The following is a 17,843-nucleotide window of genomic DNA, read 5'->3' on the forward strand; positions in this document are numbered from 1 at the left end:
CAAAACCTTCAGAACAAAGCACCGCCTTGGGGGTTTTTGATCTCGATCTCGAATCTGCTGTTAGGTCTGCCAATTCGATTTCTTATCGTGTTCTTTGTCCTGCTATTAATAATCAAACTCATATTCATACTTTTGTAGCATTGTGCACGAGTGCTTTGGTTTTGACGATTAATCTGCTCGAAACCCTAGTTTTGTTGATATTCATGACTATTGACTCCAAAGCTTCGTGCTTTTGAATCTGATCGATGTTTTTTTGGAACGTAGTTCTATACTGTTTTGAATTCTAGGGTTTATTTATGTAAATTTGTTGTGTTTAATTTGCATCAATTGTTCTTTGTTGATGATTAATGTTGTGATGTTTGATGTTGTTTTGATGATGATGTTCTGATGTAAAAAAAGGACTAAATGGTTTATAAGAAAACACTCAGGACTAGATGGTGTAACATTTTTCAATATGGAACCTATGAGTAATTTTTCCCTATTTTAATTCAACTCTCTCCTCCAACACTTCTAAATTGCAAAAATGTCAACGGTTTCGTAACCTGCAAGTGTTGGACTGAATAAAAAGAAACTGACCGAATCACTAATAATGTAGTATCTAAACCGACCTATAAAACCCCAATCCTCTCTTATACGCAGATGAGATCTACTTTCTCATACAGCCAATTTGTCTCCGTTTTGTGTTCCATATTTTCACTTTTCAAGTTGGACCCCCCTTAATCTCCCTGTGTCAACTGTCTCTCACTCTCTCGAAACCCTTACCCTAAGCCCTCGAAGGTCGATTCAAATTCAGCCCTTGAAACTCCCTCCTCGCTAATGGTAATCTCTCTCTCTATATACACCTATTGTATCCCTCTCTCTCTCTCTCTATCTGGATTAATCAACGTTTCGTGAGTTATTTATTTATTTTTTTTACTTCAATTATGTTTGGTATACGTAGTTTATTTCTAATTTGGATAATTGTTAAACCAAAATTTGAACTTTATGGGAAAATTGATGTCAATTTATCGTTTATTTCATGTGTTGTAGTTCGATTTTCGTACCAACTCTAGTGACAATATCAAAGATTTTAATTTTAAATATGTTTCATGTAGACGAGACATTGCTCTTAGGGGAATAAAATCCATAATAGATGTGTATATATATATATATAGTTGCATGTAATTGTTTTGGTATATTAATGTGTATTGAAAAGTTAGGTTTTGTCCACAGAATTTTGCATAAATCATCTACTCATGGGAAGAGATTTAATTGAATCATTGCAGTTAATGCAGGTTCAACTGTTGTGGATTGTTGTCGTGTTGTAAGTTCATCAAACCAACATGGAGGTCAGTGTCCAATTTGCAAAACTTATTATGATATAGTTTTCTGCCTACCTATGTGTTATTCTTTTTTTACTTATACAAGATTTGTTTTACTACATAATTGTTCCTTGGAAATTGTTAAAACCTACCACCTACTTCACCCACTTCACCTACTCCACTTACTCTACTACATCTACATCTCACCCACTTCACCTACTCCACCTACTCCACTACATCTACATCTCCTATATAAGGAGCCCCTCACCATTTGTAATATACAACATACAACAATCAATAATACATCAATATATACATAATTGATTCTCTCTCTCTTTCTCTATACATTAATTTTAACATGGTACTAGAGCTATAAGATTTAGGGCTGTATTTCTTTCTCATCGGCGGGCAGCCGGCCGGCAACTTTGCATTCGCTGCCCGCTGGAATTTTCTACACATAGCTTCGAGTTCTTCGCAATCAACGGCGGCAACATACTCCCTGAAAGAGAGACAAACAGGATGATCTTGAGCCATGGCACCACATTCTCTTCACAGACAGGTGCCGACACGGCAATACACCCACTGAAGCAATACATTCTCTTCACCGGCGGGCGGCAACCTCACCTTGGCCACCCGCCGGGCAAACCCAAATTTCCTTAATTTTTTTTCTTTCATGGCAGATTCAACACCACCACTGTCCTCTACACATCTCCGCCGCAGCTTCAGTCCAATGGACGCTCATCGGTGAACAATTCACCTCATCCCATTCGGCTTCCAACAACAACAACCCGCCACCACGCTCCTCTTCTCACTGTTGTCACCACTGTCGTCCCTTCAATCTGACCAACAGTTGGACATACACGATTCACACAGGCACATCACCAAAGACCACCCATCACAGAGCCACACACGCTCATTACACACAGGCACGCCATTGATACACACACTTAGCTTTACAACTCCAAACCCAGCTCTCTCACTCACGGCATACACACGCCATACACCATTTACACCCACCATACTCCACATTTCATCATTACATTTCAAACTTTCCACACCACCACCCCTTGTTCCCCACTCTCTCAGTATATATATATATATATATATCTATATATAAAACCCATCATATACTATGTGTGTGCGCGCGCCAACCTTCTCCACTCATGTATTTTATTATTATTTTGTACAAACTCATACCTACTCACTTTTTAAAACGCATGCTGATTCACACTACCCCTACTTTTCCCACTTTACCTTTATTTATTTTATTTTATCAAAAAAAAAATAAAAAAAAAAATACAATAATAAAAAAAAAATCCATTCTTTAGAAATCTCTCTCAGATTCTTCTCTCCGCAACCCACTTCATTTTCTTATTATTATTAGAGAAATGACTTGAACCCTCCTCGGGCCACCCAATTCACTTTTCTTATTATTATTATATACACTTTTCTATTCTAAAATATTCTCCACCCAAAACCATCCTCACATTTTCCACCGCCCAACTTTTCCTTGTACCTCAACTTTTTATCTTTTCTTTAAAAAAAAAAAAAAAAAAAACCTTCTATTCATTCCATCTAATTTTTCTGCTCAGTCTTGTACCTTCAAGCCATTCGGATTTGCACAATACACTCATTTTATTTCTATCGGGACTTCGCCCTGATCACAATTTTACACAAAAAAAAAAAAAACAAAAAAAAACAAACAAACAAACAAACCACAACAACAACAAAACAACCACATCCACCGGCGGGATTTTTCTTCTTTACTCTACCGCCGGTCTCTTCTTCTTGCCTCCGTCCTGCGCGGCCCTTGACGGTGCTGCCTCCGTGTTTCCCACGCCGCCGAGCACGTTCACTCCCCCCTGCTCCTCCACTACAACATATGGCGGCCCTCCAAATCGGAACATCACGGTGGCCTTCCGCTTCAGCTCCTTATTTTCCGCCTTTAGCACACATATCTCTGCTCGCGCATCCTTATACATGCGCTGGAGCAGAGCCAGTTGGGCATTTAACTGCTGCACCTCATTTGTCCTACACTGAAGCCGGTGCGGCAAGTTTGTGACCGCAGTCATGGTCTCCACGCATGACTTCAATGTATACTGATTGGCTTCAATATCCGTTTGCACTGCCATTCTTTGCTCCACAGACCGCATCGGAAAGTTCAACGGCGCAAAACCAGAGGCGCTTGGTTGAGGTTCAAGGGCCATCGCACTGGTTATCTATCTTGTGGACTTGTTGAGGTCTGGAAAGAGAGTGAGCAGACCACGGGAAGACGAGGCCATGTTTTGGGTTGCTGAGTGTTTCAGAGAAGCAGCGATTTCCGACTGGTACTGTCAGAAAGGGTTGGTTACAGAATGTTTCAAGATTTGTAGCTCTTAGAGACAAGCTCTCAGAGAACGAAGAGGTTTCAACTAGTTTGTTATGCTTCCAAGCCTCAGCCTCCGCTTCGGTTTATAAAGACCATGACGAAGAGGCCGACACGCGCTCTGTCGATCACGTGCATCGCCGCGTGTCTGGCATGTCTTTTGATGGCTCGCCGCTCGATGATTTCTGTCGGGCACTGCTTTTGATGCAGTGGGCGCGCCTTTTGAGGGCGCGACTTTTGAGGGCTCGATATATATATATCCATGTATATATATTTGGACAGCCTATATACACCATCATCCAGTGTATTTTACAACGGTCCGACATGACCCCATAAACTGTCCCGACATTTGATTCCGGTCAGCTTTTACAACGGTCCGACATGACCCCATAAACTGTCCTGACATTGATTCCGGTTAGCTTTTACAACGGTCCGGCATGACCACATAAAACTGTCCCGACATTGATTCCGGTTAGTTTCTTCATCGGTCCAGTGTGACCTCGTCAACTATCCAGACATTCTCTACTACAACAGTCTGACACGACCATCCAGTGTCTCCTATCCTGTTTTATTTTATGTATTTGTCTATTTTCTTGTATTGTTACTCTCTCCAAACTCAAGTTGGTTAGTTCCTATCCCCCTTGAGTTTGCGGGGGGCTGTTAAAACCTGCCACCTACTTCACCCACTTCACCTACTCCACGTACTCCACCTACTCCACTACATCTACATCTCACCCACTTCACCTACTCCACCTACTCCACTACATCTACATCTCCTATATGAGGAGCCCCTCACCATTTGTAATATACAACATACAACAATCAATAATACATCAATATATACATAATTGATTCTCTCTCTCTTTCTCTATACATTAATTTTAACAGAAATATTTGTGATAAAGTTTCCTTGTCAAGTTTAGAACCAAGGAGGCGATTATGGATTAATTGACCTGGATAAGACAACTACAGTGTTAGAACCTGAGAAGGCCAGTGGCGGGGGGTTATATGTACCTGGGAAAGATAGACTAGTGTTCAAACCTCCTGAAAGGAAATCCCTTCTAGGTATGAATTACATGGACATGTAACTTCTATAGTAAATAATGTTAAACATGTGACATGCAAAATTGATGTCCATTACATTACTTAAAGGTCAATATGTGAATTTGAAACAGGGCTAGATGTGCTTGCAAATGTGAAACGTGGTGAATCTAAAGTAGATGGTGCATTCAAGGTTCCAAGGGAGAGAGTTACTTCTGTTGTGGCATCTTTGGATGAAGAGGAGAACTCTGCCTTGTCTGGGATAGATGAAGTAGGAAGTGGTGTAAACAGTAGTGCACGTAGCTTTACTGGTAGGAGGTATCGTGAAACATCTGCAAGTGAGGCATCTCGTTCAGGTACCTTCTTTGTTTTAAATTGTGATATCTTGCTAGTTGCTACTAGAAATTTAAGTTCTGAACTGGTTTTTATTTTTGACTAGTAATGTACTGTTGTATTGTCTGTCGTCTTTTTTTTTCTTTTTTCTTTTTTTAATTTCTTTTAATTTATTTATTTATTTTTATATATATTTCTAATTTTTTTGCTAAGTTATGTAGTGTCTTACTTTTCCTCTTGGTCTCTCATTAAATTATACATGAAGCCAACCTCTGCATGTACTTTTGTAAATGCCCTTGCTTTCTTATGACTGTGCAATGTCTACCACTTTTTCTTCAAACTTGTTTTTATCTCTACTTGATGCGCATTTATGTTGTGTTTGGTTGAGAGATTTGGAGAAGGATTTGGAAAGGGAATTGGAAAAGATAGGTGAAATGTGAATAAAATATGTATGTATTTCACATAGTTTCACACACTTTTTCCTTTTCTCTTTCCAAATCCCTACTCAAATCCCTCAACCAAACACACCATTAAAGTGTTTGACTAGTTATCTTAAATCCTAGAAAGCTATGCAAACAATCAATTTGATAGTAACTTTATATCAGAAGGGCAGTAATTAAACTGATTAAGTCCAGAAATATTGATTTTCAAGAGTTTACTGTTGTTATGAAGCAGTGATTACTTCGACTCAAGAAGTGTGTGTGATGGCAGTCAGGAAATGTGGTAATCCAAGTCATGGTTTTGTCTTAAGTCCTATGGAGTTTATAAACTTTGCCTAATTAACTAGTTACACTTCGTGTGGGTGATAGATTGCTTTAAGCCTGAGGAGATATTTTTCCCGGAGATGTTGTAATTGTGACTTGGATTCTAGATGGAAGCGCGTTCTTTCATTTTATTTTTCCTTTTTGGTTGCTTTCTGGCCTTTTCTTTTTTCTTTTATTATTTATTTATTACCTGGATGTTTATGCGGTCAAATGACTAGAATCTAGATCAATAAGACATTGGTTCTAGCATCGAGTACAACGATCAAATTGTGACATTAGAAGGTAATGTATCAAAACAAATAGATGTTGAAGTTACAAAAGAAAAATGTTGGAATGTCAAATAGGCAATTGACAATATTTTACATGACTGTATTGCAAAAAAACAAATGGATTAGAAGCTAAAAAGAAGCCGTTGGTGATGGTTGTGTATAGTTTTAAATAAGTTTTTGATGGTTTTGGGGTTCAAATTTGCAACATTTCATTGAGGAGTAGTAATAATACAGTCCTGTCATGTAGCTGGGAAAAAATATGGCAGTTAATGGCGAGTTGGCACGGCTAAATAGCGCGAGTGGGGTACATAAACGAGGACAGGTCACGTGGTTTTGTACTGGTAAGCTTTGAGCTGGAGATTGACGATTGCTCTATCTCTTAGTAAAGGGACTTTGAAATCCAAGCGTACCTTATTATTAGATAAAGATGAATACTTTTTGACAGAATTGACATCTTGCTCACTAAGAAGTGTAAAAGCAAAAGGGCACCTGCACCCATGTATAGATGGTATAAAAGAGCTATCCAGCCCCATACAAACTCAATAAGTATCAATACCATCAACGAAATTCACTACTGTATTACGAGCAGTAGATGTGGTCCTAATAACCCCACTACGAAGTAATGCCCCTAAAAAAATCTATTTTTGTTTAGTTGATGTTTGATTGTGTTGGTCTTCTCTACTTTGATTTCTGTCATTGTGAACAAAGGGAAAAAAAAAATTTCTGAAAATTTTTGTGTACCAACTTTGCAGAAAGTAATGTGACTGAAGAAAGACAAGTAAGTGACACACTGGGGAGGCATCGATCAAATGAACATATCCGTTCTGAGGTTAGTTCTATATTTTCCCTTATTTATCTTAGGATTCTCAATGTCTCTATGGTATTTTTGTGTACCAAATGTGGATTTTTTCAAATATTTGTTGATGAAACTAAACCAGTTTCTGCCGGCGAGATTTTCTGATTATCCTCAAATCTTGTAGATTGTAAGGGTCTGGCTAATGTTTTTAGGTGTCCTGTTGCGCGAAATAGAGACAACAATAGATATCTTTAGGAGTGATGAGGAAAAGTATCAATATTGATTTTGAGTTTAAAAGTTAGAATTTATTTGTTTGTTTGCCCTTTTTTTTCAAATGGAATTGCAGTAAGCACAAAGGAAAATCCAATGTGTATTAATTGCATTTTCTTGTACTATAAACATCGAAGGTCGGGCAGTTGTGCTATACTTAGGGTAGCCATTGTCCCTTATTGTGAGGGAGGGTTAGTGGAAGAGATAAAGGTTTTATAATACTCAGGTTCCATGCTCGCCAATTTGGACTAATGAAAAGCACATCCTGATTGGCGGTTCAACTCCATTATTGAACTAAATTTTTGGGACTGTTAATGGATTTTGATGTTCACGTGAGTAATATACTAATATGACTATCTCTATCTATGTTGATAGCTTGTTTGATGGTTTCGTTATCAGTTTGTTAGGAATTGTGTTTTTAATTATCAAAGATTTGCTTAGTGGGCTTGGTCTGACCATTGTTTACCAAAAATATACTGAGGAGGTAGTTAGGAATGAAGTGGGCTTGTGTTTTGGTTAATCTGGTTGCTATTTTGGTTCTTCCATTTTGCTGCTGCTACGCTGTTTTATACTGGCATTATTTTTTAGTAGTGCAAAAAATTTGCCATTATGAATAATCAATAATTTGCTCCTAACTTTTTTACCTGCAACTAAAGATTGTAGCTGCATCTACTGGAAGCTCCCAAAATGCTCGAGATAGGAGCCCTAGATACGATACTAGTGACCGTGGTGGGGAGAAAAGTTATTTCAGGGATGACTCTAGAAGTGAAAGCAGGGGGATGAGGAGGAGACACAGTACTGATCGTGAAGAGCAAAATCAGGGTAGAGTATCACGCAATCGATATGAAAGAGAGTACAGTGAGGAGTATGAAAGAAAAAGAAGTAGATATGAAGATTCAAGGTGGACACCTGGTATGTCTCAATTTTCATCATTTAGGTTGCTTTTGACTTTGCATTATCAATTGATATTTAATTTTTAAAGATGCAAGATTCTGGAAATGGTCTCTAGACAATGAAAAGAAAAAGCACAAGAAATTAGAAATAAGGATGTTGAGAACAAGTTTGGCATATGTTCGGAACCGTCTCTCCTTTCTCCTCCTTAGTTAATGTTTAAAAATGATTCAGCAATCTTTATGAATCAATCCCCTCTAAAACATTTTTCTTGGTTTGGATATTTTTGAGGATTGAATCAAGTTTTGGTTTTAGCTTACTTTAGATAAGACATAATTTTGTTTGAGTGGGTCCAGGAAGAGTGCTTTTCATATTTTCTTCATTTAAGTTTTATTCTTATCCTTGAATTCTTACGATGGAGTCTTGTTGCCAAGTGGCAACTGGATTGTCTCGATTATTACATGATTAGGGTCAACTTCCATCTCCCTTCCTCATTGAGGTTTTATAAAAATTAAGCCCTGACAAATACAAAAAATTCATCTTTGGATTCGACATTTTAGATTATATTGAACACTTGGTAAATCCTTTCTTTATTAAGTTATTTATTTTGGTTGGAATTGTAACTCAACAAATATTTTTTTATGACCATTTCAGTAATATTGAAATGTTGCAACTTTTGCAGGGAGATCTGATTGGGATGATGGAAGATGGGAATGGGAAGATACACCACATCGAGATAGTCAATCTAATTCCAGCAGGCATCATCAGCCTTCACCATCCCCCATGTTAATTGGGGCCTCTCATGATGCACGGTTGGTTTCGCCATGGTTGGGAGGCCATACACCCCAATCTGGTAAGTAAATACATAACTTTAAAACAACAAATCCACGTGCTTTGGTATTGAACTTGGCCATTGTTGGTTTCTTTTGTTAATTCATGACATAATTTTAGTGAACAATGGAATGCGTACAGGACATGTTGCTTCTCCCTGGGATACTGTTTCACCTTCTCCAGTTCCAATCCGTGCTTCTGGGTCTTCTGTTAGATCTTCTAATACTCGATATGGTGGAAGGTCCCACCAACGTACTTCCTCTGCCAACAATTCACATTCCTCTGAGGTATTATCGCATCACTATGTCCAAAATATATTTTTCTTCAAGAATATCCGGAAAAAGAAGATTCGCATATGGAATCTTGAAATCTGATAAAGATTGTGGATACAATGCTTGGATGTATTTGCTTTCTTTATCCATAACCAAGGGGCTAGTGCAGTAAATTTTTATGCCCTTCTTGCTGTGTTTTATTTATTATTTTTGTTATATCCAGGATAGAGAAGCCGATAATAACTATTTCTCTAAAGATAACGATCCAGAGATCACAGAGAGCATGCATTTGGAGATGGAATACAATTCTGACCGTGCATGGTAATTAGCTTTAGCTGGAGTTTATATATTATATTGTAACTGCATGTAGCTCATCTTTGACATGATAGAAATGCTTGGTATGTATATGATGTGTCAATTTTGAAGGATGACTGGTTTTAACATTTTACTTCTGGAGAAAGAGAGGGCTAGTCGAATAGATTAGATTACATAAATTTGACAACTTTATGTGATTGCTTGGGCTGTCTCAACAAGTGTTTCAACAATTCAATTTTTGTTTAGCGAATAGTCATCCAAAAACCTTGTTTGAATTTAGTAAATGCATTAAAAGTCCCTTGGATTCCACATTTTACTTTATCATAACCACCTTTTTGACCTAGGTGTTCTTAAAATGTCAGCTTCTGAGGCATTTCTATTTTGGTGGTCATTATCACATTTTTTGTATATGATTTCATGAGACTTACATGACGAGGAATATGTAGCTGCTTTCTCTAACCTTTCATACTCACCCTATTAACTATTACTTTGTAGGTATTAAATTTAATGTATATAGAGAAAGAGGGAAATAGAACTCTGTTTTTTCAATCTCACATAGAATAGATACACACACTCCTTCATATATAGGAGATGGGAAGATGCTAATGCTATACAGACACCATCATAGGAAAGGGACAGAAAGGAAAAGCAGCCGAAAGCACAATGCCACTACTGCCACTAACTATACATTAATCTAATCTATGTATATAGATTTTATATATTATCTATGTAGATATATTATATATATTAACAGCCCCCCTCAAACTCAAGGAGGATAGATACTAACCAACTTGAGTTTGGAGAGAGTAACAAAACGGGAAAGTAAAACTAATAAATAAAATAAAATAGGATAGGAGACACTGTATGGTCGTGTTAGACCGTTGTAGGAGACACTGTATGGTCATGTCAGATCGTTATTGAAGACACGGTATGGTCGTGTCACACCGTTGGAGAAGACACTGTATGGTCGTGTCGGACCGTTGTAGCAGATAATGTTTGGACAGTTTACGAGGTCACACCGGACCGATGTAGAAGCTAATCGGAATCAATGTCGAGACAGTTTACGGGGTCATGCCGGACCGATGTAGAAGCTAATCAGAATCAAGGTCGGGACAGTTTACGGGGTCATGTCGGACCGATGTAGAAGACACTGTATGATTGTGTATATAGGCTGCCCAAAAGATATACATGTAGATATATATCGAGCCTTCAAAAGTCGCGCCCTCAAAAGGCGCTCCCACTTCATCAAAAGCCGTGCCCGACAGAAATCGTCGAGCGACGAGCCATCAAAAGTTGTGTCGGACACGCGACGAGGCATGTGATCGACAGAGCGTCGTGTCGTCCGCTTCGTCATTGTCTATATAAACCAATGCGGAGGCTGTGCAAACCAAACCAGTCTGAAACCTCTGAACATTTGCATTTTGAAACACTCTGTAACCAACCCTTTCTGACATTACTAGTCGGAAATCGCTGCTTTTCTGAAACACTCAGCAACCCAAAACATGGCCTCTTCTTCCCGTGGTCTGCTCACGCTCTTTCCAGACCTCAACAAGTCCACAAGAGAGATAACTGGTGCGGTTGCCCTTGAACCTCAACGAAGCGCCTCTGGTTTTGCTCCGTTGAACTTTCCGATGCGGTCTGTGGAGCAAAGAATGGCAGTGCAATCGGATATTGAGGCCAATCAGTATACATTGAAGTCATGTGTGGAGACCATGACTGCGGTCACAAACTTGTCGCACCGGCTTCAGAGTAGGACAAATGAGGTGCAACAGTTAAACGCCCAACTGGCTCTACTCCAGTGCATGTATAAGGATGCGCGAGCAGAGATATGTGTGCTAAAAGCGGAAAACAAGGAGCTGAAGCGGTAGGCCACCGTTATGTTCCGATTTAGAGGTCCGCCATATGCTGCAGTGGAGGAGCAGGGGGGAGTGAACGTGCTTAGTGGATTAGGAAGTACTGAGACCGGGCTGTCACGGGACACCCAAGATAAAAGTAAGAAGAAGAGAATAGTGGAAGAGGCGAAAAAGTAAGGCCGGTGTTTGGGATGAGAATTTTTTTTTTTTTTTTGGTGTGTAAAATTGTGACCGGGGTTGATCTCTGCAAGAATAAATGACAAGTTTGTGGAATGAAAACGAGTTGGGTGTGAATGGATTATTATTATTATTTTTTATTTTTATTTTTTATTTTTTTTTTTTGTGAAAGAAGGAAGATAAAATAAAATAAATAAAAGGGATAGTGGGATCAGACGGCGTGGTGTGAAAGTGGAGTGTTTGGGTAATATAGTTTAATAAAAAGAGATATATATATATATATATATATAATAAAGAAAGTTGGGGAGAGTGGGAAGCATAATAATGAGTCTGAGCTCAACAAGGGGCAGTGGATAAGATGTTGGGTCCATGGAGAGAGGGAGAGAGAAAATCTATCAATGTGTATGCATGTGTGTGAATGTGTATTGACTGTGTGTGTGTTCATCTCCAACCCAAAACTGCCGAGAGAGTGAGAGAGCCCGAGAGCAGATGCATGTGTGTATGTATGTGATCTCTTCATCTCCGAACCAGCTCATGCCAGAGAGAGAGAGAGATCATGCATCTCTTGTGTGTGTGAGCTCGTCTGTGGTCTGTGTGAACCGTGTACATGCGTGTGCCTGGTGTATCGGCTGTGTGTGGGTGATGAGTGTGTGGCCTCTCTCTCTAAACCCGTGTGTGTGTGTTCAGTGGTGAATGGGTGTGTTGAGTGATGTTGTGCATGTGTGTTGGGATGGCAGTGGTGGTGTGGTGAGAGTGTATGTTGTGCATGTGTGTGGTGTGCTGCTGCCGTGAGTGTGTGTGCAGTGTGTATGTGTGGAGAGAGAGACCCAGCTAGAGAGAGATGAGACTGAGAGCCTTTTTGCATGTGTTGTCCTCCCCTCCCCCTCGTGGTTGCTTCAAACAAGTTGGAAAATATAAAGAGAGAGATTGATTTTTTTTTAATTGTTTATCACCCACCATGCCAACAATCATAAAAAATCCACACCCCTGGTGCCCACAGAGCTCAATTATTCTTAAAAGAAGAGAGAGTGACGGCTTCTGTTGGTTCAGCCGAGGTCGGGGATGAAGAGTGGAGTGGAGGTGACCAAGATGGAATTTGTTAGATTGTTAGAAACTACGCTGGCTCACGGCGAAGCACCACTGTGACACGGCCGCCGCTGAAGAACAAGGCCAGGTATCAGCTGAGTAGGTGAGTTGTGAGTCTGTCCTCCTTTGTTGTGTGTGTGTGTGTGAGTCTGTCATATAGACCACATAGACCAATATTAGTAATATTGGTGTTTCTGATGAAGCCATTCCAAGTACTGAAATGGGAATAGACAGAGGATGGTCATGACCCAGGTGAGATTGTGATACAGAACCACCAATTCATCTCCGTGTATCCCTATGTGTGTTTTATCTCAAAACCGAGGGAGAGAGAATTTGGGCAATGATGGGAAGGTATGTGTAGAAAATAAGCGGAATAGGTTGAGGTCCGGCGGACGGCTAAGGTAAGGTTGCCGCCCGCCGGTGAAGCGAAAAATTACTAAGTTCTAAACCTGTTCTGATACCATATTAAATTTAATGTATATAGAGAAAGAGGGAAATAGAACTCTGTTTTTTCAATCTCACATAGAATAGATACACACACTCCTTCATATATAAGAGATGGAAAGATGCTAATGCTATACAGACACCATCATAGGAAAGGGACAGAAAGGAAAAGCAGCCGAAAGCACAATGCCACTACTGCCACTAACTATACATTAATCTAATCCATGTATATAGATTATATATATTATCTATGTAGATATATTATATATATTAACAGTAGGTATGATAGAGAATAAGGAAATACAATGTTTGATGTGGATAGTTCATCATTTTTCCTTGGCGATGATGCTTCTTTCCAAAAGAAAGAGACAGAGTTGGCCAAAAAACTGGTATGAGGGAAATGTCTTTTCATAGTTTCAACTTATAGCGTTGGCTAAGATATGCTGCCATTCAGCATTGTTCTCCCTTTTAAACTAATTATAAGTTTTGAATTACAGGTTCGAAGGGATGGAACAAAAATGACACTTGCTCAGAGCAAAAAGTTATCACAGCTCACCGCTGATAATGCTCAATGGGAGGACAGGCAACTGCTGAGATCTGGAGCAGTTAGAGGTACTGAGGTGCAGACTGAATTTAATGATGAGGAGGAGCGGAAGGTTATTCTTCTTGTTCATGGTATGAGAACTCAGATATCCTTTCCCAATCAATTGACAGAAATCATGGTCAATTAATTCTTGCCATTTTCTTTTATCTTATATTTTTGTAATTGCTTCTTGTCACAGATACAAAACCCCCTTTCCTGGATGGAAGGGTTGTTTTCACAAAGCAAGCAGAGCCAAAAATGCCATTAAAAGACACAACATCAGATATGGCAATTATATCCCGGAAAGGGTCTGCTCTGGTACGGGAAATTCATGAGAAACAAAGTTCGAACAAATCACGTCAACGTTTTTGGGAGCTTGCAGGCTCAAAACTTGGTGATATCCTCGGTGTTGAGAAGACAGAAGAGCAGGTATAATGCTTTGAAAACTGAAAACTTGACTTCTTTTCTATTAATAAAGAAATGAATTGCTCTCTCTCTCTCTCTCACACACACACACACACACACACACACACACACACACACACACACACATGAAGCATGCCACTGAAGCTTTGTTTTGTTCTGTGATAGGTTGATGCAGATACCGCTGTAGTAGGTGAAGTTGATTTCAAGGAAGATGCCAAGTTTGCTACACACTTAAAGAAGGATGAAGCAGTGAGTGATTTTGTAAAGTCAAAAACACTAGCTCAGCAACGCCAGTATCTGCCCATATATTCTGTACGAGAGGAGTTATTGCAGGTTTGATACTTATCCTTTTGTATGTAGTATAATTGTTTTTTTGGAGGATGGTTCACTAATCTACTTGCTGATTAAATGTTCTATTACAAATTTTCGCCCTTTGTACTATCCTATTAGACATCTAAGTGTTTCTTAAGTCCTGTTTTTACTTGATATGCAACTAAGAAGTGATGATAGCACTGATAGAATTCCTTGGATTTTTTCTTTTGTTGTGTTTCCATTCCAGTTGAACGTATTTCCAACTCAGCTTCAATTTCCCATGGAGTAGGTGATTCGCGAAAACCAGGTTGTGGTAGTTGTCGGAGAAACTGGTTCTGGAAAAACAACTCAACTGACACAGGTTCAATTATTAGTAAAAGATCATATAATGGTTATGGTAGTTTTGAGAGTGCAGCTGTAATTATGTTATCATCTGTAGTCTGACCTTTAGAAATTGTTGGCAGTATCCGCGTGAAGATGGCTACACAATTAATGGCATTGTGGGCTGCACCCAACCAAGGCGTGTAGCAGCCATGAGTGTTGCCAAAAGAGTGAGTGAAGAGATGGAAACTGAACTGGGTGATCAAGTTGGATATGCCATTCGCTTTGAGGATGTGACTGGACCGAACACTGTAATCAAGGTAACTAATTATTTTTTGTGCTTGTGAAAGCATACATTTTTAAGTCAATCCCAAAGTGATATTATTATCCCAATTTCCAAGGGAAAAAATTCCCATGCTAAAACATTTTGCTTCTGAGATTTTTCTTGGACGGTTATATATAACGCAACTTTGATATTGCAATTTTTTTTTTTATAAAAAATTGTGGATTCTGGTCTTGTTGTATCTTGGTTTGCTGTTTTTGGGTGCCCATGTTCTATGGGATTATGTGATGCTGAGTCTTTTCATTTCCCTTGTTACAGTATATGACTGATGGTGTACTTCTGTGTGAGACACTTAAAGACTCTGATCTTGACAAGTACCGGTATGAGGTTTATATTTTACTTCTTTTAATTGAAACTTTTGAGACTATATATTTGCTTAGCTTTGGGTGTTGAGTTCTGTTCATGATTAATCAAATTACTGACGATCGGGGTTGTAATTTTGCAGTGTCATTGTAATGGACGAAGCACATGAAAGATCACTTAACACAGATGTGCTTTTTGGGATCCTTAAGAAGGTGGTTGCCCGGCGTCGTGATTTCAAGCTCATTGTGACGTCTGCAACTCTAAATGCACAGAAATTTTCAAATTTCTTTGGAAGGTAAATTTTTTATAAATACTAAACTGTGTATGGTCATTGTTTGTGGTTAGGCACTAAGCATGAATGATTTCCCATTTTGTTACAGTGTACCAATTTTCCACATCCCTGGAAGAACATTCCCGGTAAATATTTTGTATAATAAAACCCCTTGTGAAGACTATGTTGAAGCTGCGGTGAAGCAGGCCATGACTATCCATATCACCAGTCCCGCTGGTGACATACTAATCTTCATGACTGGCCAAGACGAAATAGAAGCAACTTGCTATGCACTTTTAGAGCGTATGGAATAGCTCGTATCATCCACAAAGAATGCCGTTCCTAAACTCTTGATTCTCCCTATTTACTCCAGTTACCAGCTGATTTGCAAGCAAAAATATTTCAGAAAGCCGAAGAAGGGGCTCGCAAATGTATTGTTGCTACAAATATTGCTGAGACATATTTGACTGTAGATGGAATCTACTATGTCATTGACACAGGATATGGTAAAATGAAGGTGTACAACCCACGGATGGGTATGGATGCTCTACAAGTTTTCCCTGTGAGCCGTGCCGCTGCTGACCAGCGTGCCGGGCGTGCCGGTAGAACCGGTCCGGGAACCTGTTATCGTCTTTATACAGATACTGCATACCAAAACGAAATGCTGCAGAGTCCGGTGCCTGAAATTCAGAGGACTAATCTTGGCAATGTGGTTTTGTTGCTCAAGTCCCTCAAAATCGAGAACTTGTTAGATTTTGATTTCATGGACCCACCTCCACAGGATAACATCCTTAATTCCATGTACCAGTTGTGGGTCTTGGGTGCCGTTAATAATGTCGGAAACCTAACTGATCTCGGTTGGAAAATGGTGGAGTTTCCATTAGACCCTCCACTCGCTAAGATGCTTTTGATGGGTGAACAGCTTGGATGCTTAAACGAAGTTCTGACAATCGTGTCAATGCTTTCAGTGCCGTTGGTGTTCTTTAGGCCTAAAGATAGGGCAGAAGATAGCGATGCTGCAAGGAAAAAATTCTTCGTGCCTGAATCAGACCATTTGACGCTGCTCAACGTTTACCAGCAATGGAAAGCTAATCAGTACCGGGGAGATTGGTGTAATGACCATTTTCTCCACATTAAAGGGCTACGAAAGGCTAGGGAGGTACGATCCCAACTACTTGATATTCTCAAAACGCTCAAAATCCCGCTCACATCATGTGACCCTGATTGGGATATTGTACGGAAAGCAATCTGTTCTGCGTACTTTCACAACACTGCAAGGCTCAAGGGGGTCAGGAGGTACGTTAATTGTCGGAATGGAATGCCGTGTCACTTGCACCCAAGCAGTGCTCTGTATGGTTTGGGCTACACTTCGGATTACGTGGTTTATCATGAGTTGATCTTGACAACGAAGGAATACATGCAGTGTGCAACAGTTGTGGAACCCTAGTGGTTGGCCGAGCTTGGACCCATGTTTTTTTCGGTGAAGGACTCGGATACTTCCATGTTGGAGTATAAGAAGAAACCGAAGGAAGAGAAGACGGCGATGGAGGAGGAGATGGAGAATTTGAGGAAGGTACAAGCAGAGGCGGAGAGATAGAGCAAGGCGAAGGAGAGGGAGAAGAGGGCAAAGACGCAGCAACAAGTCTCAACGCCAGGGATGCGGCAAGGCTCTTCCACTTACCTGAGACCTAAGAGGCTTGGTTTGTAAATGTAATTTTTGTTGTATCATATGGTGTTACTATATGTAATTTTTTTTTCGGGGTAGAGGATTTGTTTCGTTGATTTCTTTTACATTCAACAGAAATTTATCCATCAATCAAAGAGTACGCGGATTAATGAATGAGGTATATGCTATATTGATCTTTTGTTGTTTGAGGCATTTTTCTTTTCAATTTCTTGGCAAATATATTAGAATTAAACTGAAATTGATGATTATATTGAACTGAATAATTTTTTTTTTGGTTATTCTGAAATTTTTAAAATTCTGTTTATAGATTATCAGGTTTCAACTTTGATGCAGCAAATTCTGTTTCCTTAGAGACAGGTTTTTTTTCTTGAAAAAACTTGGTATGCATTAAGGTTATCCCTAGTAGTTATATGAAGAGAGGGAAGAATTGCTTTATCTCAATAAAATATAGTTTGATGAAATTTTTTACATTATAGGATGCTCATTAATATAGATTTGCATGAGTAGGTCATCTATATCACAAAATCATTGAGTCTAAATGCACTTTCAGTTGCATGATATTTAAAAAATTTTAATATAGAAATTTGGT

General features: G+C 39.2%; 1 pseudogene across 1 annotated transcript; it reads left to right on the top strand.

Annotated features, from left to right (window-relative positions):
• Positions 1-1,265: 1,265 nt before the first annotated feature.
• Positions 1,266-17,407, top strand: LOC114323630 (pre-mRNA-splicing factor ATP-dependent RNA helicase DEAH7-like; annotated as a pseudogene). Its single transcript, XR_014331049.1, has 17 exons — positions 1,266-1,328; positions 4,590-4,731; positions 4,842-5,063; positions 6,826-6,902; positions 7,796-8,051; positions 8,713-8,883; positions 9,003-9,148; positions 9,357-9,454; positions 13,289-13,397; positions 13,506-13,683; positions 13,791-14,020; positions 14,183-14,350; positions 14,619-14,690; positions 14,794-14,970; positions 15,252-15,313; positions 15,439-15,591; positions 15,677-17,407. The product of XR_014331049.1 is annotated as a pre-mRNA-splicing factor ATP-dependent RNA helicase DEAH7-like (transcript).
• The last annotated feature ends 436 nt before the right edge of the window (positions 17,408-17,843 follow it).

Source organism: Camellia sinensis, chromosome 5 (genome assembly GCF_055761805.1).
Source record: "Camellia sinensis isolate YWXY chromosome 5, ASM5576180v1, whole genome shotgun sequence".
Classification (NCBI taxonomy): domain Eukaryota; kingdom Viridiplantae; phylum Streptophyta; class Magnoliopsida; order Ericales; family Theaceae; genus Camellia; species Camellia sinensis.